The following is a 7,460-nucleotide window of genomic DNA, read 5'->3' as shown; positions in this document are numbered from 1 at the left end:
ACGTTAATCAATGAATCTTTTCCGGATGAGCAGTTGTTCGCAGTTCAGGAGGAAGAACCATGGTTTGCAGATATTGTAAACTATCTCGTCAGCAATGTAATGCCTCCTAATTTGACATCCGCTCAAAAGAAGAAGTTTCTGCATGAGGTGAAGTGGTATATGTGGGATGAACCATATTTGTTTAGACAGGGAGCTGACCAGATTATCAGGAGATGTATCCCGTTCTGTGAGACGGAGGGGATATTACGAGACTGCCATTCCACGGTTTATGGTGGACACTATGGTGGTGAGAAGACGGCAGCTCGTATTCTGCAAGCAGGTTTTTTTTGGCCTACTTTGTTCAAGGATGCTCATCAGTTTGTTTTAAGGTGTGATCGTTGCCAAAGAGTGGGAAATTTGACAAGGAAGGATGAGATGCCATTAAATGTGATGCTTGAAGTCGATGTCTTTGATGTTTGGGGAATCGATTTCATGGGGCCTTTTATCTCGTCTTGCAATAACCAGTACATCTTGCTGGCAGTCGATTATGTCTCAAAATGGGTCGAAGTTAAAGCTTTACCGACAAATGATGGAAAGGCAGTGCTAAATTTTTTTCATAAGCAAATTTTCACAAGGTTTGGAACACCTCAGGTAATCATAAGTGATAAAGGATCGCATTTCTACAACCGTAAGTTCACTTTTATGATGCAGCGTTATAATGTGAATCATCGAGTAGCTAATGCCTATCATCCGCAAACAAATGGTCAAGCGAAAGTGTCTAACAGAGAGATAAAGCGCATTCTAGAGAAGGTTGTTTGTCCGTCAAGGAAGGATTGGTCTTTAAAGCTCGATGAAGCTGTTTGGGCTTACAGAACAGCATACAAAACTCCACTTGGTATGTCCCCGTTTCAGTTGGTGTACGGTAAGGGATGTCATCTACCTGCAGAGCTTGAGCATAAGGCCTACTAGGCATTGAAAAAGTTGAACCTGGATTTAGATGCAGCTGGTAAGAAAAGAATGCTTCAGCTTAATGAACTTGATGAATTTCGACTTCAAGCGTACGAGAATAACAAAATGTATAAGGAAAAGGTGAAGAGGTGGCACGATAGGAAGCTACATCCTAAGTTATTTGTGCCGGGGCAACAAGTTCTCTTATTCAACTCTCGACTCCGACTTTTTCCAGGGAAGTTGAAATCGAGGTGGTCTGGGCCTTTTATTGTCAAAACTGTGTTTCCACATGGAGCGGTGGAAATTTTTGAGAATGATCCGGACCAAGCATTCATGGTTAACGGTCAGCGTTTGAAGCACTATTATGGGGACATGGCAAACCGAGAAGTGGTTAGTACCATTTTGTTGACTACTTGAGAAGGGTACGAAACGTCAAGCTAATGACGAAAAAGAAGCGCTGCGTGGGAGGCAACCCATGAGTTGTTGTTACAGGAACCCTTAGAAGTTAATAACCTATCCAAAAACACAAAAAAATCAGAAAACAGGGGCTGAATTTTTTTTTTCCAGTGACCCCCTAAGCGCCCGCTCAGCATTGCTGAGCGACCGCTCAGCAAGCTGAGCGCCCGCTCAGGGGCCGAGTACCAGAATTTTTTTTACAGTTCAGAAAAAAAACAGTTGTAGCCCATAAACCCACGATTTGTTCCCACTACCCCATCATTTTAACCCTTAATTCCCAAACCCTAATCTAATCCACACCCTATATATACATACACCTATCCTACATATCTCCCACAAACTTCCTGCACTTAAACTCTCTCCCAAGCACCAAAACTCAGTTCTTACACACTTTTATTCACGAATCAATGGCACCCAAGAGAGCACGCACTATTGACAGCAGCAGTACAGTTCCTATTACTGATTCATCAAGGGGTACTGCTGCAAGGCCTCAGTTAACTGATAGAGCTGCGGAGGAGAAGTACACTAGGCTTTTGGGGAAGCCGATTCTGAAGGAGAGAGGGTTTTTACCATCGGGGAGGGATGGTGAGTTGCTGCCCATGATTGCAGAGAAGGGGTGGATAGCTTTTTGTGAGTCACCGGAAGCAGTGCCGATGAGTGTGGTTCGCGAGTTCTACGTGAACGTGAAGGCCGAAAAGAATGGGTTTTCTGTGGTCCGAGGGCTGACAGTTGATTATCACCCTGCGGCGATTCGCCGTGTGATTGGACAGCGAGAGAAGAAGCCCGAGGAGGAGAACTGGAATGAGAAGACTACTGAGGATTTTGACTTGGATTTGATTTGTGCGACACTCTGTCGACCGGGCACAGTTTGGACCTTCAGGACCGGTACTAATGAGTATCGTCACTTTCCGGCGATCGCCATGAACAGGTATGCCCGTGCATGGAATGCATTTATTTGTGCTAATATTTTGCCTTCGTCGCATGCACACGAGGTCACAGTTGAGAGAGCACAGTTGTTGTGGGGAATTCTGAATGAGGAGTACTATGTGGACCTTGGTGAGTTTATCTACCAAGGAATTCTGAAGTTTTTGAGGGGAGCGAAGCATATGAATATCCCTTATGCATCCACGGTTACGAAGCTATGCCAGGCAGTAGGAGTGAACTGGCCGGCTCATGAGCGGTTGCAGTTTCCGGCAGCTCCGATTGATTCTGGGACTCTGAATGGGATGCAGGAGTGGACCGGTGGTGAGCCTGAGGAGTATGGGCTGGGTTATCATCTTCCAGGAGGCCGTCCAGCACGAGGTGCTACTATGGCTAGGCCAGGGCGTGATGAGGCTGGTTCTTCGAGAGCTCAGGAGGGTGCTGGGATGGTTGATGCCCAGTATAGGAGGCTTACACGGCGGATGGATGCTATGTACGAGACGCAGAGCAGATTTGCTCAGGAGCTCACCCTTGCGTTAGGGACTGCTTTTCGGGGCCTTGGAGCTGATATCCAGTGGCCAGTTTTTGGTGAGGACTCTGCATACCCGCTGCCTGATACTCCACCCACTGAGGGTGATGATGATGATGACTCCGAGTAGGTATACCCTGTGTTCCTTTCTACTACCTTCACTGAGGACAGTGAAGATTTTAAGTTTGGGGGTGGTAGTTAAGGAATATTGTGTGTGTGTCATATAGCTGCATATTCATGATAGCTTAGTTCATAAAGTTGCATAATTTAGGCCATATAGTTTTTTATATATATATATAGCTTTTATTATTTATCATGTCACGTAGCTCATGCATTTACCATGATCCCTTTTGCAATGATTTATCGACTGAATTATGATATTGATGCGAGTGTAGTGATAGCATTAAAGTGATATTAAGTTGTGTAGGTTGATATGCATGCTAGAAACACTTGTAATTCCACTAAGTCTTAGAGAATGTGTAAGGGCTAGATTGTTGTTATGATTTGGTTGTTTTCGAGGTCAATCTATTTATTATGCTTAGAATTCGATAATAGGTTCTTAGTGATAAAGGCATGAAAAAGAAAAAAAAATTGGAGAAAAAAAAATGGAATTTGTTGCTAGTGTGGCTAGGCGTCAAATGGCTAGTAGCCGGCTCGCATATGGTGCGAGTAGTCTAGGGTTGAGCAAAATGGAGCAAAACGCACTTGCTCAGAAGTTATAAAAAAAAAAAATTAGTTTATGCATAATTGATCAAGAGTGGGCTCTTTGGTATTCGAGTTATTAAGTTCTTAGGGGACTTTGTGCCTAGTGACCTAAGGCTTTTAGAGTCTGGGATCCGCTAACCTAACGCTCGTTACATGGATACCATTGTATAAGTCTTTTGTGGACCTCACTCATTGCACGGTCAAATAAGCATTTGTGTTGTGAATAAAAAGCATGATTCCGTAATAAGCTCCAGAATTCTTGTAGTGTTGTATATCACTTTGTGCCTAGAATTTTTATTCTTTGTATAATCATGTGATTGCCTTGAGGATAATCGAGTCATAATAATTGGTCTAGTTCCGAAGCATATATGTTAAGCATTTGCACACACCACGTTTCTGGCTGTATGTCCGTTTGCATGAGTTTATTGATCTTTAGTTGTCTAACTGCATTCGTTGAGATGTTGCAATTTGGTTGGTTAATCGTAGTAAGGGGGATCGCTGCATTTTCATATAGATTGCATTCATGCATGTTTTATATTTGTTTTTGAGTCTGTGACGCTTGAGGACAAGCATCGATTTAAGTTTGGGGGTGTGATGAGTGACATTTTATACCACTTAGAACGTCTTAAAATGGCTTAAATTGGTATCTTGAAATCAAGTATTTTATGTATTTGATGCGTTTTTCTAGTGTTTATGCATTTCAGGGTAATAGTTGCATTTCGGGGGAGGAATCATCAAGAATAAGCCTTGGCATGTGTTCACCATTGCGAGAGGAAAGAAACGGGCAGATTACGGCGAAGAAACGGAGCAAAATCAGATTTTTTCCAGTAGAGGTCTGAGCGCCCGCTCAGCATTGCTGAGCGGCCGCGCAGCAAGCTGAGCGCCCGCGCAGCAAGCTGAGCGCCGCGCAGCAAGCTGAGCGCCCGCTCAGCTATGCTGAGCGGCCGCGCAGGGTCGGGGAAAAAATATATTATTTCAGGACTTCTACTTCTGTTTGGTTTCCACTTCTATGTAATCTGAGTTTTATGGGACTATTATATAAGTAGATTTGAGACGTTTTCACAAGGGTGGATTAAAGAAGATCGTGTTTTATGCAAGGAGCGAAGGAGATAAGGAAGAAGACCGATTTAGCACACCACAACGAAGAGGAAGCATATTTTCTTGTGATTCTTGTTTCGTTGTAACGTTGGATGCTAGTTTTCTTGCTTTAAACTTATTTACTCTTGTGACGTACTCTGTTTTAATATAATTAGTTTAGTTATTATTTTCTTGTGTTTGTTTATCATGATTTCATATGAACCCATGATGACGATAAGCGCTATTATGGGCTAATCGTGATCATGGGGTTGCAACGGATTTACTATGGAATTCTTTAGTTAATTGTTTAATACTTTAGTGTGTGATGATTGTATGATATCTAGTATTGGTTGTGCGTATTCGTCTTATGTGCGTCGCGAACATATAAGATAGGGTGTTAATCTCTTGTGAAGCGAAGGTGGATCTTGAGATTTAGAACTTGCCATGCTAGCATAGGTTCATGTACGTTGTGCATGATTAGTGGGTAACTCTAACAGTTTTATTTGCCCTATGTAATCAAAAGGAATAACTTGTGCTTAAATCGTTGTGTTGTCAATTTCTGTAGGCATATAGGAACTCAACATAATTGATGACTATTCAACTTCTATCTTAATTGTGGATGCTTGGTAGAATGGTATTAGTATAATGAAAGTTGGCTTTTATCAGTTTCGTATTATTCGATTAATATCATCACTGTCACATGCTAAAGGTAATAACAATGACTATTGAAGGAAGTAGTAATGAAGTTGTGATCTCATGAGTGTTTTATTATTGATAATTTGAAGTGTTAAGTAAGTGATTAATTAAGCAGTTAATTGTAGTTAATATTTAATCAACAATCTTAAGTGTTAGTGTCTTAACATTGAGAAGTAATTATACATTGGTGAGTGAGTTTAATTAGACAATAATTTAGTCTGAGTCTCTGTGGGAATGAACTAGAAAGTATTCTATATTACTTGCGAACGCGTATACTTGCGTGAATATTAGTGCGTGTTTTCGCCCTAACAATAGCCAATTGAATACCAAGGGACGCGAGGATTGTTTAACAATTAAAAGTAAAAATAATGATGCCTCGACTTCCTAGACCGATGTGTAATAATAACAGTCAATAAAAAATTAAAGCAGGAGTTAATGGGCATGGGAAATAATTAACAGTTATTGTGCACATGCAGCTTTTCAAGACCAACACGTTAACCACTAACCCATAATATTTATGACTATTTTTATTTTACCCAAATATATTCTGACTTAAATATGACTATTTCAGATTTACCACAAATAAGTCAAGTAAAGAATAATGCAACATAAGCATCAAGGATTCCATCAGGATTTAATATCAGAACTTAACTTATATCAAATTTTACCAGTCATCAGAATTTGGCTTCTATACTCAATAAGTGAATGTTTATTTCTGTAATTCTCCGTACAAAGACTGACTTGTTTTCTTCAGAGTTTAATCATCAGAACTTCCATCAGAACTTGTCCTCAGAATTTATACAAATGACACTTAACTGTTTGTCAAAAACAACTTAATCACCACAGTAATTTTCATCATTCATATGGAGTGAAAGTGTGTGCATTCAGCAAAATATCAGATAAAGATTAAAGTCTGATGAACTTCAGTACATCTTAGAAATAAGGCATTACTCAGAAAAGTGCTTAAAATCTGTCATCAATCATGAAGTCTACTATAGAACAAATTTATGCATGAGTCCACCTCAACTATTTGTGCTCATTTTATGCATCTTTTGAAATTCCTTTTTACAGTGGCTTCTCAGTGTAAGTGAGTCATGACTGCTTATCAGAATTTATGCTATTGTCAGAGTATTTCTTCAGTAATCAGAGAATGTGAAAAGTCACCAAGAAAATTTATTTGCTTTTCTAATGCATATTACTTAATACCAGCAATGCACTTGGGTCTTCCCTTCCACATATTTACTCTAGATCTCAAAGGAGTACCTGACTTTTCTTTTCTTTTCTTTTATTTTCTTTTGATAAGTGAGGCTTATCAGCATGTAGTTCATCCTTAAGATTTACTGACATCAGAATCTAACATATAAGAAACAAGATTCTAGTTTGTGACTTAGTTATAAGATACACAAAATAAACTTGACTAAGCTCAATATCAGAATTTGCTTGTGTTAATGAGTTTCCACATGAACAACTAATTCAAACATGGGATTTCTAGTATGTTAAAGACTACTAGGTCAGCATCTAGCACAGTTATCCTCATTGGATTGAATAGTCACAGAACATTCAAAACACTTATCAGAGTATAAAGATCCACATCATATAACAATCAACATTTAATGAATTTTCAAATTTTAAGCACAGATTACATAGAGATAATACAATCTATAAATACCGATCATAAAGTCTGATGCATGAGAACAAAAACTAAGCAGATTTAGAGAAAGAACCTGAAACCATTCCAAGTTCATTAACCAATCTTATAAAAGTAACTTCACATAATGGTTTTGTGAAGATATCTGCTAGCTGTTGACCTGTTGGAACAAAATGCAATTCCACTGTACCTTCATCCACATGTTCCCTTATGAAATGGTACCTAATGCTGATGTGCCTTGTCATTGAGTGTTGAACTAGATTACCTGTCATAGCAATAGCACTTTAATTATCACAGTAAATAGGGATTTTAGAAAATTCTAACCCATAATCCAGTAACCGATTCTTCATCCCAAGAATCTATGCACAACAGCTTCCTGCAGTAATATATTCAGCTTCTGCAGTTGATGTGGAAATTGACTTCTGTTTCTTGCTAAACAAAGAAACCAATCTGCCTCCAAGAAATTGGCAGCTTCCACTATTGCTTTTCATGTTTATTTTG

This window comes from Apium graveolens, chromosome 5, assembly GCF_009905375.1.
Source record: "Apium graveolens cultivar Ventura chromosome 5, ASM990537v1, whole genome shotgun sequence".
Classification (NCBI taxonomy): Eukaryota; Viridiplantae; Streptophyta; class Magnoliopsida; order Apiales; family Apiaceae; genus Apium; species Apium graveolens.
Note: the sequence above shows the minus strand (reverse complement) of the source record.